At 38.8% G+C, this 16,797-nt stretch overlaps 1 protein-coding gene across 2 annotated transcripts in view; it reads right to left on the bottom strand.

Moving 5' to 3' along the window:
- The window catches only part of LOC119726705 (dystroglycan-like), a 92,096-nt gene that overhangs the window by 48,539 nt on the left and 26,760 nt on the right, over window positions 1-16,797 (bottom strand). Inside the window, exon 3 of one of the 2 annotated variants that reach the window (XM_038198506.1) lies at window positions 8,103-8,169. The gene's annotated coding sequence lies outside the window, so the exon portion shown is untranslated. Of the gene's footprint in view, window positions 1-1,176; window positions 1,393-8,102; window positions 8,170-16,797 lie in introns of those variants that run through there. The other variant, XM_038198507.1, reaches the window with a different exon arrangement.

The raw sequence follows: 16,797 nt of genomic DNA, 5'->3' as shown, positions 1-16,797 counted from the left end.
ATATTTTCTGGTGGGCATATTGAGTAACCAATGCTTCTCACATTGCGTGGTCTACTTTCCATGAACTAAAAATCATTAGCAGGTTTAATATTTCAAGTTTGTCACGAGCATGATATGGCGTCAACATGACGTGAATTAAAGTGCAATTTCACACCAACTTGTTAACACCGTGTCCATCTGTTCATGCAACAATGGGAAATGCGGGGCAGATGACAATAAATAATTCTTGAATCTTGAATCTTGAGATTGCTAGATATTAATGAAGCTGTTAACCTCGACATGTACATATAGTATGCACTGTCCAATTTGATATTTATTTCTCTCTTTTTAAAAAAAATATCGTGAGCTAGGGGCTTGCCAAATTTTGATGAACTGCAGGAATAAAAATAAATATTAGAATTCACATGATAATGTATTGATCTTTACCATGTTTACCGATGCTAGAGTACATGTACACATGTACAGTTTACATGTACACACCGGCATGAACTGTAGGCAAAAACTGGCCTATTATTATGATAACGGTACGTATGTATTACATTTTCATTTCCCACATTTTCAACATTCCAAAGTCAAACATCAACCGTCATGACCGTGGTCATGACGCGACGATGACAGTCTTAATATTGCTCAAAATTATAGTTAAACTCTGTTTTTACATTTATTCTGAATAGATGTACATCAAAATACAAATAACCACACATTAGGCTTGATCCATGGTCATGATCATGGTAACAATAAAATATATATATTGGTTGGTTGGTGAAGTGTTTAGTAATGGTTTTCGTTCTTTCACTGTGTGCAGGGTACACACTCCGTCATTGTTCATGACTGTTACTCGCGTGAACCAGTCAAGTCAAGTACTATCGTGACCATGCCCACTGCTAGCATACGAAAAAGGGCAAAATACTTCAACTGTCTAACATGTCTAACTGATGCTGTCATCTTACCATGTCATGATGTACACTTACACCCAATACACACACGGCCGACCCACTGCAGTGCAATGCATTTGCTAAGCATGTATGATGTACATGATGTACAGTGTAGTCTGCACAACTGTACATCATCATGTACTGATGTATTTTACCATGGAGCTACCGGTATTTTAAACATGTACGTGTCATATTCCACACAGTTACAGAATAAACTGATCATGATCATACATGTACTCACACTTTTCAGTCACCCAAGCGTCCTGCTTGTACAGTCCAACTCCTAATCCTATCATACAATTTAGATCCCACAGCAACACCAAAAAGCTCCTGAATTATGAACTGAATGAGCCACTGTGGTACGAGCACTAGAGGGACTAGACCCTGCCGCTGAGCAGGCTGCTGCAATATGAACAGTCTAGTGATTCAAGGGTCCTACCCGCAAATGAATGACTTACAACCCTCCACCCGCAGGCGAGTAATTACCGTCAGGACACTACCACTTTTTGCAAGGGGTGTTCAGATCAAACCTAAGCAGGATGGGCATGTGCAATGACTTCACACTGGAGAGGCTTACAGTGCTGTATGTAAATTTCCAGGATGGTTCATGATTTTGAGAGTGGATGCTGTAATCTCCAAATGGTAGACGCCACAAAATTGAGTGTCTGCCGCAAGACTGAGAATGAGTCATATTTCAGTGTTAAGTCTTGTGTTTGGCATAATTTCATAGGGATTTGGTTACATTATGCTTTTTTCCCCCTACATATACTCGAATCTAGGTTACAAAATTTTGGTACAAGTACCAGGTAGTACAAACCTAGTTTAAATTTTTAACAGAAAGCCTATCACCGCCACAGCTTAATGTACAGTCTGTGTTCTTTGGCAGACTTTTTATCTACCCAGTTTTCCCGGGATGCAATTGTGTTGTTGTAATTTTTGTAATTCTTAATATTTTATTTTGTCTCATCCATAATGTGGAGCAGTGGGCTTTAAATTATATAATGAACTAGTTTTTCTATCTGAATTCTTGCAGTATTACATTTTGTAAGTATTCTACATTTATATGGGCAAAAGATATTTGATTTTGTTTCCTTAGCAACGTATCGCGACAAAAGCCAAGTTATATAAACTAACCTGTAATTAGTATTCTATGGATTTAAATATCTTTTAGATGCATGTAGTGTAACATTTGATATTTACTTCATTTCTCTGGTGAGTATTTAAATCTCCTCCACCCAAAATACATATATGTGACTTTTCCAGCAACTCAATTTCCACCAAGCGGTACCTGCAAATATCAAATCTTGAGTGCAATGTAATCACAAAGGTTCCTCCCATCAAGATCTAATTTAGCTGCATGTCTTCCCATCTTACTTAATATCTTAATGACTAACATAAAAACCTGATTAGTTGCTGGGAAACCAGACAGCAACATGTAAATTGCTATTAACATAATCTACCACATAAACCCAACCATTCTTGAATGACAAAACAGTGCATGTCCATGTGTGTGTGCAAGCAGCTCATGAGAATAAAAAGTATGTCAATTAACAACACACTACGCATACCAGAAATGGGTATTATCTTCAACAGTGTAAGGATCAAATGACAAAAGAAAAAAATATTCACACTGAGCAAACAAGAGATTGAGAAGTTGGGTCCACATAATTGCAATCGGGCAAACAGTTAGAATAATGAGGCGAATCCAAAGGGCAAATTATAATGTGTGGTTAAACAGCAGAAAGAAGAATTCTTAGATATGCACAGGGCTATGTAGGGACCACTGGGGGTACTTCCGAAATTCTTTGCCCATGAGTCACACTCTAGCACAAGGACTAGCATTGATCCCTACAGGAATTGTGCTGCACCGCATGTATTATTTAAGCATTCATACCCACCAATTCACACTGTCTGTAAATGTGGTCGCTGTTGCCAGCCTATGTTTGTGCACGTCTTACCCTTTTTTGTTGTTCATTGAATTCAATTATTTAATGTTGGCAAATTATTAAGCACCTGAATTTTTTACAAAACATTTGGCATGCATGTACATAAAGGCAGGAATACAATGATGTTGATTATGTTATGAAGGGACTATCAAATTTTTCAATAATTGATTTCATTCAGCTTTAAACTACATGTATTCTCATCTCTATTAACATTTTGTAAACACTAATACATTTCAACTGTACCTGTTCGTTAGTGGAATTTTCAAAAAAATTTCATGTTTACTCAAAACACTCGAGCGCACTAGACATAAACTTAAAGGGACACTCCATCCTGGAAACTGCCGCGCTAGAAGTAAACAATCTTAAACATAAACATACTGGCGATTTCAGGATGATATACATGTACCCTTTAAAACAAAACTAAAGATTTGCTACGATTCTTTTGAAATTTGTTCCTGGATAAATTTGCTGTCACCGTAGAGCTATAAACAAAGGATGATGATTATACAACATCGAACTGAAAATTTGAAGACCAATTTTGGATCATGAAAAATCACGTACCCGGTACATGTATCCATTGTTCATTATTTTCAACATACATGTACTGTGCTATAATAAAATAACATACAAGTACATACTTGGGCTGTCAGAACATGGAAATTAATACGAACACATGTTAACGGACATAAACATGCATTTATCTCACCATCATTCATGGCCTCCGATGGAATTTCTTGTCACACCCACATTAATCAAATCATGAGCAAATTTGGGAGATAAACGTCATCCTGCAGTAGTCACTGACTAAAATGCAGACATCAACATGCAGACGTGATCCGTGACCTTATAGCCAACTACCAAGAGAAAGGGACTCGGGTAGCTTGGACACGGTATCACCTTTCAAACGCGTCAACATCATGGTCTGCGTACCCTAGCTTGTTGGATCAGCAGGATGAGCAGAAGATCAGTCGCCAAATGAAGATGAAGGGAATACTGATCCAATTCCACTAGGCATTTACAGTAACTTTACCAGATGTCCACTGGATATAAATAGCTGTAGGAATGTCACATGTGAATGAAATGAAGACGCTCCTGTTGCAGGAGTACAAAATTGGTCCGAGTCTCTAAACCCTTGAGAATGTGTTATACAGGGAAATGATGAAGAGTTTATGAATTTTGGAATTTTGTAAATTTGATGGGCATGTGGGGAAGATTTTACTGAATATTTAGAGAGTCCAAGATGATACTTCGGAAAAGATTCAAGTATACATAACAGAAACTTAACTTAAGAAAGAACTTCAAAAAATGTGAAGTGCAGGGGGCAGAGAATCTGGCAATAAGATTTGTTTTCAGGATTTTTTGGCAATGCCCCCCCCCCCAAAATGCCCATCAATTTTGTTGTTGTTACATTATCAAGTACTGAACTTATGCCCTGAGCTAAAAAACAACAATTCCATGTATCTCCGCTTTCATTTCAATACTGAAACCGACAATGTCCCCCCCCCCCAAAAAAAAACATTTCCCATCAATTGTTTTTTTTTTTTTTACAACATCAAGCATACCCTGAGCTAAATAAACAATTCCATGTATCTCCGCTTTCATTTCAATACTGAAACGGACAGTTATTCCCCCTTTATGTTCATTTCCCTATCATTGGCCCCTCACCCTCACATTTCCTCATGATCAGAGTTTTTACCCAAAGGGATGGCCGTGACGTTATCAGCGAGGAAAGACCTTAGCATTTAATCTCTAATTACTTCGGGAGGGGAGAAACTGGATTAATCTAATATTGTGTCTGTCGTTAAGACACAGTCTGTCCGACTGGGAGGCGAGAGGATTGAGAAAATAAATCAAAATGATAACTGGTTCTCTGGAGGTACCGGTACCAGTGACATTTCATCATCGCCCTAAGTGGGCTGAGAACGTGACTTTAGCATCACATCTGTTACACTACTCAAGGAATGAGTTTAGATATTTCTCAGTTACTCAGTGTTTTTGTACCCGAAAGGGCACTGTCCAATAACCTCAAGGATGGATCCAAGGAGGGAGGAGGGGGGGGGGGGGTTTAACCACACCAATAACCATGTCATCTCTCAATATTGCAAATCTTGGGTCAATGCTTCAGGCTTTTGTATGCATTGCCTTTAACACCTAGTCCAATCTAGTCACAAAAATGTAGCACTTCGACACCTAAGTCACCCCCTTTTCGTAAATCCTGGATCCGCCACTAAAACTTAAATCCTCGATGCTGATTGGTCTTCCCCAAGTTTTTCCAATTGTCAAATTTTCCAATGGCCTTCCCACTGAAAATTTGTTTCAGATTGGCATTTGAAAATTTGGAGGGTAAATTTTACATGAATTAAAAACACAGGTTGTCCAGGATGCTAAAAAAATGTTTTATGGCTTACCTTCATTAAATAAAACTCCTGTGTTCCCCAACAGCCTGATATCCCATGAACACCTAGACCCTCTGGCTCCCAATGCTCAATGAAACACCCACAATTTTGTTGGCAGTTATTTATAACCAAAACCACTGTCACACAACCACACGTCCTTCCAGAGAGTTTAAGTTCTCATACAAAAAGTTCTCATACAAAAAGTTGTTGGTGTGGAAACACCCCAAAACTGCTTCAGTGGTTTTGGATACAATACACAATGAATGAGACATTCATTTATGGTCTAACAGGCAGTGTTTCAGGTGTCATGACCAAAAAAGCACTGACGATGTTGTCTTGGTCCTGAACAGCGGAACAAACAAAGACCCATCAACGGAGTGCCAAGAATGGGCAGAATCTTTTTTTTATACAACTGTTCAAATATTGATACGACATTGATCATGTTGATATTGGCCTGCGCAAAGCAAATAATGTCACTCCAGTGAATGATGAACTTCCTTATTTCTTGGTAGGCAAGTTTTGTGAGAGAGGCGGAACATCAAATTTGAAGTTCTCAAATTTGCTTTCATTTTATTCCCAAGCAACATGTTAGTGAGACCAATCATAGCAAACCCCATTATTTCCGCTTGGTTGTTGCCAATATTTTCCAGTTCAGAGATATGACAAAATGAAATGCTCAATTTATACACATTGTACACTGTTATCTTTTCTAAATCACTACACTTTCTTCTTAGCGAAGTGAAGCCAGATTTGATTTGCAATATATTTTCAATTTCCCATCGGTTGAGAGCCCGTTGCGTGGGTTGTTTTAAACCACCAGTAAAACACCGCTGCATTTGTGCCACATCGCGCAGTATGCGCCACGCCAGTGCCCGTATCTAGGAGATTTTTAGCACTGCATGCGCAAGGCACATACCATAGACATGGCCAGAGGTGTGTTTCACAAACATGAAGTAGAATTGTTGAACAGAATCTTTGGAAAGTTGAATATTTTTGACTTGCTTTGACTCTTTACCAAAAGGTCGGCTTCGGCTCCAGCCATTATCCACATCCAGGGACCTCGCTGGTTTTAACCGTACCGGTACTTGTGTAATATCAGCCAAGCACATATTTATTCCCTTATTTGTGATGCAGGATCGATCTTACAACAGGAACCCCACTTAAATCCTAAGATGTGTTGTAAGATAAGACGAGTTCCGTCATAGTGCCCTTCCATCTCGATTTTTTTAATGAGACCTGTAAGGCTGTATGGGTTCAAACCTGCGTCATTTGCACATACTTCGGAGGGCAAATAACAAATGGATTTCATGCACTGAATTGACACATCCTATATTTAGTTACATTCAAAGCGTACACTTACCTAGAACAAATGAACGTTTTTCTCTGTAGTACTACTAGCATGAGATGCTTTCCTGCCTATTTTCAATATGGAAAACTCGCAAGTAACTTCACTTGATAAATCCCAAATTGTCAATACCCCTCCCACTCCCTTCTCTAGAAAACCAAACACCCTGTGGGTCAGGATTTCTTGTTTTAAATCCTTTATAATCCAGCTGACAGGTTCTAAAACTAACAGTTACATCATAAACAGCTTGGCATGCTAGGCAAAGGTGAAAGAATTGGTTGCGGGTTATCAACAACACGCTGATAACAGTTTCCTGCTTATACTTGCCTGATGTCAACAACTGAGTCAGATTTTATTGACAGTTCAAGACCAAAGTGTCAATAAAAAAATGTTCCCATGTGCCTTTGAATTGATAAAACTTGAAGGTCAGGCTATTCAGGTTTTTATACAGTGTCTGAAAACTATGTGATCCTACATCACATCAGACTTGTTACTAAACTATGTCCCTTCTCAAACTTGAATCAAAACACCCCATTGTTGGGCAATAAAGCATGGTTAATCTTGCTCTATGGTTCATCCACAAAATAAAACTCCAGAACAAACTCTATCACTATCAGTGATTCAAAGGCATGCAACTGGGAAGTCACAAGAAAAGAGGAAACTGCAAGCTTTACAAGTCTCTCTGCAGTGTCTTTCAAAGTTTTAATGGTACACAACAGAAGTTAAAAAAAGAGGAAATCAGAGGATCTGAGGAAAAGTTGCATGCCTGCTGATCAATACAGGTACATTTTGTACATCAAAATCATATATGATTCAGTCACAATTTTTCAGAACCCTTCACTCCACCTAAACAAACATGGGACATAAGTTGACGAGGATTTGCGGGGGGATATGCAGCTTTGCTGCCCGTTGCCCGCTTCGTGGGCGAGTTGCTCGCATCATTAGAGAATGTCTTCTTTGCAGGCTAACACATGCGAAACACGCGATCAACTCATGAACACGTAAACCCACACATGTACGTTAACAGCCTTTGCCCTTTATAGTATAGTGACACTATAGTGTTGGCTTAAGACTTTCCAATAAAAAATGTCATCCACTGAAAAATTCCCAGTACGATTGCACATAATGGAAAAAAACCTGCCGACTCCTTGGTGTGTTGTGCAAATAAATGCCATTGTCTATCAGGCATGATGACTTTTCCTAATTATGAGGCAGGTAAAGCAGGACTTGCACCTTCAACAGAAGCTTTCTATATTGTGAACTGTGCTTTACTGTGAAAACTCAATGTGAACAATATCATTTGGAGGCAGGCAAAACAAAACGACACTTGACAATGTGTACGCAAACTTGCATAAGATTCAGTCTTGGATTAGTTTTCAGCAAATTTTAGCACCCTGAGAGCATCTTGCATCCATCTCTCAGCACCCTTACATTTTCTCCGTTCCAGTCTTGTACTCGGTCTCACAGATTGGTTACTTACCATAAACTGATACCGCTGTACAGTACCTCCTCCAAATCAGCAACCTCTTCAACAATATCTGTGGGGCCTGTAACGGAAGAAGGATGCATCAACAGTAAGTAATTAGCATCTACGGGCATACATGTGCATGGTATTTTCAAATCACTGACCGCAGTCCAGTAATACTACCAAGTACCAACTGACATTAAAGGGAAAATACAACATTTGCAAACATCAAAAAATAAAACTACCAAATCATTTTGAAATACCTTGCTGGACTGTTAGTGAATGACAGTGTAAAGCATCCTGTAAAATCATGGCACCTGGTGTACTGTCATTTTCAAGAAAAGTGGTATTTTTGTATCAATTTCCAACGCTGATCGGCCGATCAGCATTGGAAAAGACTGGCTTTTTTTCAAATACTGGCCCCAGTTGACCATCGCACTTGTTTGCAATCGATTACACACCTATGAACGTGTACAAGCCAGCTAGACTGGTTCCCTGACCTTACAATTCCCCAATATATGTAAACTGCTCTGTTTCTTCTTAAATGGAGTCAGGGAACCAGACTACAGGAAAAGATTGTTTTTCTTGGTTTTTATAGCATTTTCGAACCCAAAACCTCAAAAAAGTCAGTGTAACTATATTTGCTATATATTTCCAACCCCCCAATTCCATCCATTTCTGAAAATTACAGCAAAAGCAAATGATGTATATTCCCTTTAAAGGGTCCATAAGATGACTTTTTCTTAGGAACACATTTTGTGTAACTTTCCACTCCTTTCAAATATATGAAAACTATTTGACATTCCTTTTTGGTTACTTTTATTGAAAAGTGCACTTCTTTATATACGTTTTTAAAAATGTCCATGCTTTTCCGGACAACTGAGGGCACTCTTGCTGTAATGTCATTTCAGAAAGACATTGTTTAGTTTTAGGTTTCTTTCTGTTCAAATTGTGAACCCAAAAACGTGTACATTGAAAACATTTGTGAGAAAAGTTTGCTCACTGGCTAACTGCCATGTACTGACACAATGAATCACCAAAGGAAAGACAATTTACAACTGCAAAAAATCCAAAATTCTGGCAATGTTTGGTGCTGAAATAGCTGTAACATTGAGGTTTCTGCATGAAATGACATCACACTTTTGCTCCTGAATATGGAAAATTGCATTAGCATAAAACCAAAAGGGCACCTTATACCCTTGAAAATGGGAAAAAAGAAAATTGAAAACAAGGTTAAAAACGGAACTCAAAAGTGAATTTTCAAGGATTGCATAAATAAAATACATTGCATGGGCCCTTTATCTAAGTGGCAATAAGCAAGGTCTGACAACACCATGTTCTGCTTATTTATTATGCACTTGTTTTTTGGAACGGTTTCAATCATAGATTTGTCCATTTTGTACGTGACCTAATATCAGGTGTACACTTATCAACTTTAAGTGATTGGAATTGGCAAACCAGAGCTACGAATGCCAGGGTCTCATTTCTAAATCACAAATTACAATCAGTGAAACGTGCACTGCATCTGAACATCAATCCATATACTTGACAGTGTATGATTAATGTCACACAGCAACTGCTCATTACTTGTGCAGTTGCTTTGAGAGTGCTGTTTATGAATAAATTTTGTGAGAAAAAAAATCCCACAAATTTTACGGGCAATTTACAGAAAAAAATATTAATTTATTAGTACATGTACCATTATTACATGTAGCATACAAATGTTTAGAAAACACAGAAAAACCCCCAGCAAATTACACCCTTTGAAATAACTATTTAACCCAATCTAATTTTTGTTCTGGTTCTTGTTGAGATCTCAAGAGTCAATATCATTTGCCATATATTTTGTCCAATTCAATTTGAAGGTTGGCACAGTGAGGTTATCAATAGGTCTCTCTAAAATGACATCACTTCGTACAGATTGCAGGCATTTGGGCATCAAATTGTCGTGACGCACATCGGCTGCACCGTATTTCGAAGAAATTTCGAGCAACACGCGCGCGTTTAGAACATTCTGCACACTGCGTTGAACACGCAGTTTTGTAATTTTCCTACGAAGATGGCCTCCTATGAGAGAGATAGTAAAGTGGACATTTTTGGCCACACAAAGTACATGTACATGTAACAATAAATCTTCTTTTTTTGAGATACACAGTATTATTTTTCAGAAGACCATGCATAAGACTAGGCCTATAAATTGTTTCAGTGTTAATATATTTTTCAATCTGTGCGGCTACTGTACCGTAGGTGTACATTTCGTCATCCAGCTTGTGCCGAGTTCTTGTGAAAATCCATACAATGTCACCATATGTCATTCAGCATTTAAATACAAGCACACCTCATTATGGATCCTGACAACTGATTAACAAAGCTCCAATTGAGCAATCATTACAACTGAGCTATTAACTCATGCCTTAATATGATTAGTCATTGTTTCCACAATTCATCCAATAAATGACAGGGTCATTTTAACGACTTGTAGTTGGTAATTACCCCCCCCCCCCCCCGAACGCCATCCGGATGGATTTTTTTCGCAGAAGTGGCCTTCACGACGATAAAATATTCATCGTTTTGGGGCTTCTGCTACTGTTGCTGCAGCACAAAAGTACAGTGCCTCAGTCCTTCATTTAAAGAAAATCCAGGAGAGCTATAAATCGCTCTCCTCAAATATTTGAGGAGAGCAAATCGCTCTCCTTAAAATGTACGGATAAACAGCGGTAAAACGACGGGTTACCATTGTTTTTGTTTTATTTTGAATATAACGATTTATTCAAGGGGCTGCATTATTATTAGTTTTTGCATAATAACATATGCTCAAGTTGCGTTACTTTTTTCGTTTTTGTAACTGTAAGACAAGGTAAAATTTATTTTAAAAAACTAACTAAATGGAGATTAATAAAAGGTTTGACTACTGCTTAGGCTTTCATTTTTTAATACAGCCTGTATTAAAAAATGAAAGCCTAAGCAGTAGTCAAACCTTTTATTAATCTCCATTTAGTTAGTTGTCAGTTGGTTCATCACTTGATTATACTTTGAAAATGGAGAGTTAATAAACAGCACATAAAGCAACTGAATATTTGCTTTCAGATTCGTTAAAATTACATGACATTTTCAGCCAGAACTATTTCAATTGCTCTACGAAAGCTATACAAAAAGGGCCTCAAAATGACACAAACTTGCCTTAAGTTTTATCAAAAATATTTGCCGTCGATAATCTTAAAAATAATGGAAAATGCAGGTCAAGTATGCCATATACACAATGCTAGTCACGACGAGAAACTGGCTAACAACGTCTGAACTTCGCACTAGTACGAGCGTTTGTGATGCACTGTGTGTGGTGGGCCGGCAATGAGACTCGTTTTACGGTATAGGATTTCGGTGAAACACGTACGCTGCATCGTTTCACTTCACATACCAGTAAAACTTCCTCAAAATAAATTTATGAACACGGGAAATACATACACAGACAAGGAAGATCAAGTTCTGTGAATAAGCTTGCAAAGATCGTCCTTCTCAATCGTTGTTTTCTTGGCATTCACGATGTCTATTCCGTCCGGCCTGCACGCAAAACACTGTACGGCAGTGCATTGCACCGGCCGCGACTTTTACATTGACTGGTTACCGCATTTTCATCATGCCTTCATTGGGACTTAGTGCGCGGCGCAGCGGGAACCAGTCATTGCTGCACTCGCACGTACGGGCCCACGTGTTTTCATGCAGCTCTATGCGATTTGCAGATTGTGCACGCACAGTATACAACCGCTGTACACACACGATCTTATACAGTACGTACGAGCTCGGTGTTCGTTCATTTTTAGCGATGTCCAGCGGCATATTAACGTGAGTTTGGGCATTATACCAACGAAAAATACGTGTAGCTTAAGACTTAAAATCCTTGCGTTTTTATCACTTCTTATTTTTAAACTTCCCGTGTTTGACGAGCCCTCTTTTGGATTTCTGAGGAGCGCTATTTTTGGCGCTCCTTCGAGACAGTCGAGGAGCGCAGTAGGAGCGCCTGCGCGATCGCGCTCCTTAAAAATGAAGGACTGGTGCCTTTAGTAATAATGGTGATAATTTGTTTGCGCTTAAATTTGAGTGGACAGAAGGCAACTAGCATATGTACACGTCATTCACAGAAAATGTTTGTAATTTTAAAATGACTGAAAATGTTTTCCAAATGCTTTCTACTAGGGGTCTTTGCGTAATGAGTGAAATAGATTGTCTATTACATTTTTTTGCTGATCAAAACGATCATTCATTTCTCTTTTTTAACTTGATGCTGATGAAGGCAAAAAAGGGTGCTCATTTCATAACAGTACAATTCCGTAACAGTACGAGCTATCAATTTTCTCCCATCTTTTTTAAACATTACAATTTCCACATACATTTTTTTGTAAATGTGTGACATGAAAATGTATGAAGCTGACATCCGTGGCATTTCAATCTTATAGCTGACATTTGAGTACAGCAGCTTTTAAAGTTCAGACACAATTTACAGTCAACTCTGAATGCCCGAAAAACAATTTCAGACAGTAATTTCTCAGGTTCGAAATGTAAATTTAATTCATTAACAACCTACACAGACCTTTAAGTGAATGGGATATCATTATGTGACAAGTTTCCTTCAGTTAAATGGTTTCAGGAGCATAACAGCGTTGTCAGATCTGACAGAAAAATGTGCACTAAAATCTGAAATAATAAAATGTATCATATCATACCTTTTCACACTCGTATCTGAACATCATTTCAAATACATTGTACTTTTCCAACCTACATGTGTATTGTTCAACAACATTCAGTGTTTATAGTGAGACTAATGGACCCTCTGGTTGTTTTGACAGAGAGGCTCCAATGGCAAGATATGGCGTTATTCTAATAGGTTTTATACAATAGCTTACAAATAACATGAAAGAGTTTCTTTGCAACCAGTGCCGGGTCTGGTGCCCCCTCACTTTTATTCCAATAGTGATCTGCGCAAGAACAGCACAAATGACTGCCTGATGTTCACATGGAGCATCAGGCCACAACAGAAACATTTCATACTTCACACGACTGCCAACCAATTCGACGTCACAAAAACATTTGCAGCAAAACTCGCCGGATTCAAAATGTGTTCAACTTTTTCAAATTCACAGCGCACAGACTTGCCATAACGTCAGAAATGTGTGTTCGCATTTGCTTACGCTCTGAGTACAAGCCGGCCTGCCTGTACAAAATGTGGTACACGTACTAGCATTTTTTTGTAGCAATTTATCAATTAATCCTATCCCATAGACATACATGTAATGGGTTTATAATGGTCTGAACTGGCCATGAAATTCAATCCCATCCAGCCATTATCCCAGCATGGACTAATAAACAGACAAGTTTGCCTTTAGGCAACTTCAACCTGGACATCAATTAAAAATCAACCCACAAGTCCCTCAAATCCCCACCACAGGGTAAAACCCGTTAACGTTTTGCATGAATTCTTTCACATGGTCAACTGGTGTTGTTGTTTACATACTTGAATTGTTTATTTGGGGGTTTCCGTTTAATTAGACAGCTGATTGGCTTGCTTATCTTGAGATGAGCGAACATGGGGCTACCAGTTTCCTGAGGATTACTGCAATGTGCTGGGTACTTGTGGTGGCACCTTTAGTCAGAAAAGTTGAGGTCATGGTCGGTATTGATCGGTCATTCTGTGCCAGAGGCTTTTGAGAACAAAAACGTGAAATCTATACCACTAGACAATGCTTCAATAACCAGCAGTCTTGTTTTTTCTGGGAAACGTCCTGAATCCTCGGAAGTGTATGGCGCTCTGGCAAAATGAGACAGAACTGGGCAGAGGTCAAAATGAGGATTTGCGGGTAATAGGAAAGAGCATAAGATTCTCCTTACAAGCCTGTTTGTTGCACTTCAATTGGACATTCTGTTGACAAGTTACAGCTGTTTAAGTCAAAAAGTTGAAATACTGAGAAAAAGGCCTTTAAAGTTTCGACTGAATAGTTGTGAAAAATGAAAGATGCCAATATTTTTTTCTTAACTTACACTTTTATTTATACCAATTTCTAGACATATCAAAGACTTCAAATATCAATAAATCTGACAATTGAAAATATCGCCCCCATTCAGGTTTAAAAAAAAAGAATTCTCCACTACAGCCATGTCACGTTCGGTCTCATTTTGCTAGAACGTTTCACAAATTAAACACACTGCAGAAACATGGCACCTCCTCTGTACCGGTACTTAAAATGTAACTTTCAATTAACCTATGAGATACATGTACATGGTGTTGATTTTAACAAGGGTAGAAGCTAGACAAAGGTGTGAAAGGCCTATATATATTGATGCAGGCCAAATGTGATTTGTGATCACTCACTTGAGGGTTTGTAAAAAATGAAGGGTTCCAGATGTAAACCGGTTTTTGAACTTGTATAGATTTCTGAGAAATTTTGGATGAAAATGGACCTAAAAGTTGCTCTAAGTTTTGAGCTGGAGTCGTCGTCATCATCTTCGTCGTCGTCTGTTGCACACTCGTTTCTAAGTAAATATAAGGCGTCTGATCTGTAGTCTCCAGCCAGCTCTGTCATTGGTTTCCTTGTTCAGGTCTATGCTGCCTACGGGTTTGAGGTCGTTGTTGATTGTCTCTAACCATGTTCGTTTTTTCCCCCCTGCCGGTCTTTTCACTTTTCTTTGTATTTCATAATGAGCAATCTCTGCTGGTGCGTCTTGTGGCAGACACAGTAGATGACCGAGCTAGCTCAATCTTCAGTTTTTGATGTTTACACTCCATGGTTTTTGGTTGGACTGGAGGGATCATTTTTCAAGAAGGCAATGGGCTTCAGAGCTGCATTAAGGGGTGCTAATCATTGGAGGGAAAAATCGTCCAAATTCATCAGTCAACCCCCCCCCCCCCCCCACCCCATAACATAATTTGATGTTTGTCTTGATTACCGTTGTTAGAGTTTTGAGTTTGTCCCGATTTTTTTAATTTGGGGTATTTATCATTGGTGACTATGGAAATTTATTTACTAGTCTGCACCCCTATACCATTCACACTAACGCCAGTTTGTACAGAGGTAGGGCACAGAAGATTTTTCCACATGGGTAGAGCCTCTCAACCCTGGCCCACTGTTTGATTTTACAGGTGTAGAGTGCCGGATCCCTGAAGAGGTCGTGTCGGATTCTTACTAGTGTAAAAGGGGTTCCCCAAAATATCTAAAATTTTACTAAACAAATTCAAACACAGTGATGATCAATCAAGCTCATTATCTACTCAACAATCTCAAACATGCTTGCAGACTGAATTTATTCCACTTCAAGCCTGAATGGTTCCAAGGAACTGCTCAGTTTGTCATCACCGCACAATCTGCAAATTCTAGCAGTGAGCGAAGGACAAATAATAACATGGCCTTCGCTAGACCCATTTCTTTCAAAGGGTGGGTTGTGGGTTTGCGGGCACCCACAAAGGATATGTCAAAAATGAATAGAAGCTCACAAACCTGGTATATTTGCCAAGAAGGCCCCAAGTGGGTTAGCTCATAGTGTGGTACTCGCACCATTGTCAACAGAGTCTGCACAATTCATGGACGGCCGTTAGGACATACTTTGAAGTGGAAAATATTCAGACAGACAACAAAACTATTTTTCTTGGGAAAAAAAGTGAATTCAATGCACACCGAGTGTGAATTTTTAGATATGGTTGCCAAATGTATTTGATTATGGTGCTAAATGTATTACATTTGTCCCTCGGTGTGATGTACAAGTTTGTATAGATCTCTGGTGATGAAGCTATGCAAAAATGTGTTTAGTCTAGATTGCAGCAAATGGAATGTTCCACAGAGATAGTTGTTCATCAAGGCCAACTATTATGTCAGACATACCAACATTTAGAAGCATTGTAGGGGAGTGACATGTTTTTTAAGTATTGCCAGCTCTACTGTAAAATCGGGTTTTTTTTTCACTTGTGCAGAGCTCAGTGATTCATCGTTTTTTTATCAAAAGTTTTGATGATATGAACCTGAAACTACACACAAATGAACATTTGATGAGTACACAAGTCTTTATTTTCATATTGTACTGTTTTTACAAAGCATTTGTGTGGCTTCATAATCCCCCTTGTGGGTTAAATCTTCATTTTATCCTGGAGAAAGTAAACATGGGCTCAACAACGAGGACCTGCACCGTGAGAATGATTTAACTCCCAGTAATCAATTGGGTGCAATTTTAACGGACAATTGTACAGTATGTATACTATACGTACACATTTACGTGTGTATACATGTACACATACATCTACCGGTACATGTGTAACAGATGAGCATACAGTGTATTGCATGGCCACAAGCAAGTAAGGCTGCATCTACATGTACTTGGCTACAACCAGCAAAACACACGCACCTTGGAAAGCAGGCGAATCTAAAAGATATTTCGCAGACAAGAGTTGAAACTAATAAAATGATCAGACAACAGACGCTGGCCGAGACCCTTTTAAAAACAATTTAACCTTTTTTTCTCACCTTTAAACACATTGTTTTAAATGGACTTGATTGGAGTCCGACAGGTGAGTCAGCCACTACCGGTAGCCGAGTGCGAGCTGAGTCCAAAAAGCCACGAGTCAGAGCCGAGTCACGAGTCCCAAAAATGAATTCAAGTCCGGACGCAAGTCCTCATCACTGCTATTACTTATTAAGTAACAGTTCAATGCTTGGCTTTATCAACCATTAGG

The sequence above is a fragment of the Patiria miniata genome, unplaced genomic scaffold (assembly GCF_015706575.1).
Source record: "Patiria miniata isolate m_02_andy unplaced genomic scaffold, ASM1570657v1 HiC_scaffold_2, whole genome shotgun sequence".
Classification (NCBI taxonomy): Eukaryota; Metazoa; Echinodermata; class Asteroidea; order Valvatida; family Asterinidae; genus Patiria; species Patiria miniata.
The sequence above is the reverse complement of the archived record's forward strand: the minus strand, read 5'-3'. Positions and strand labels throughout refer to the sequence as shown.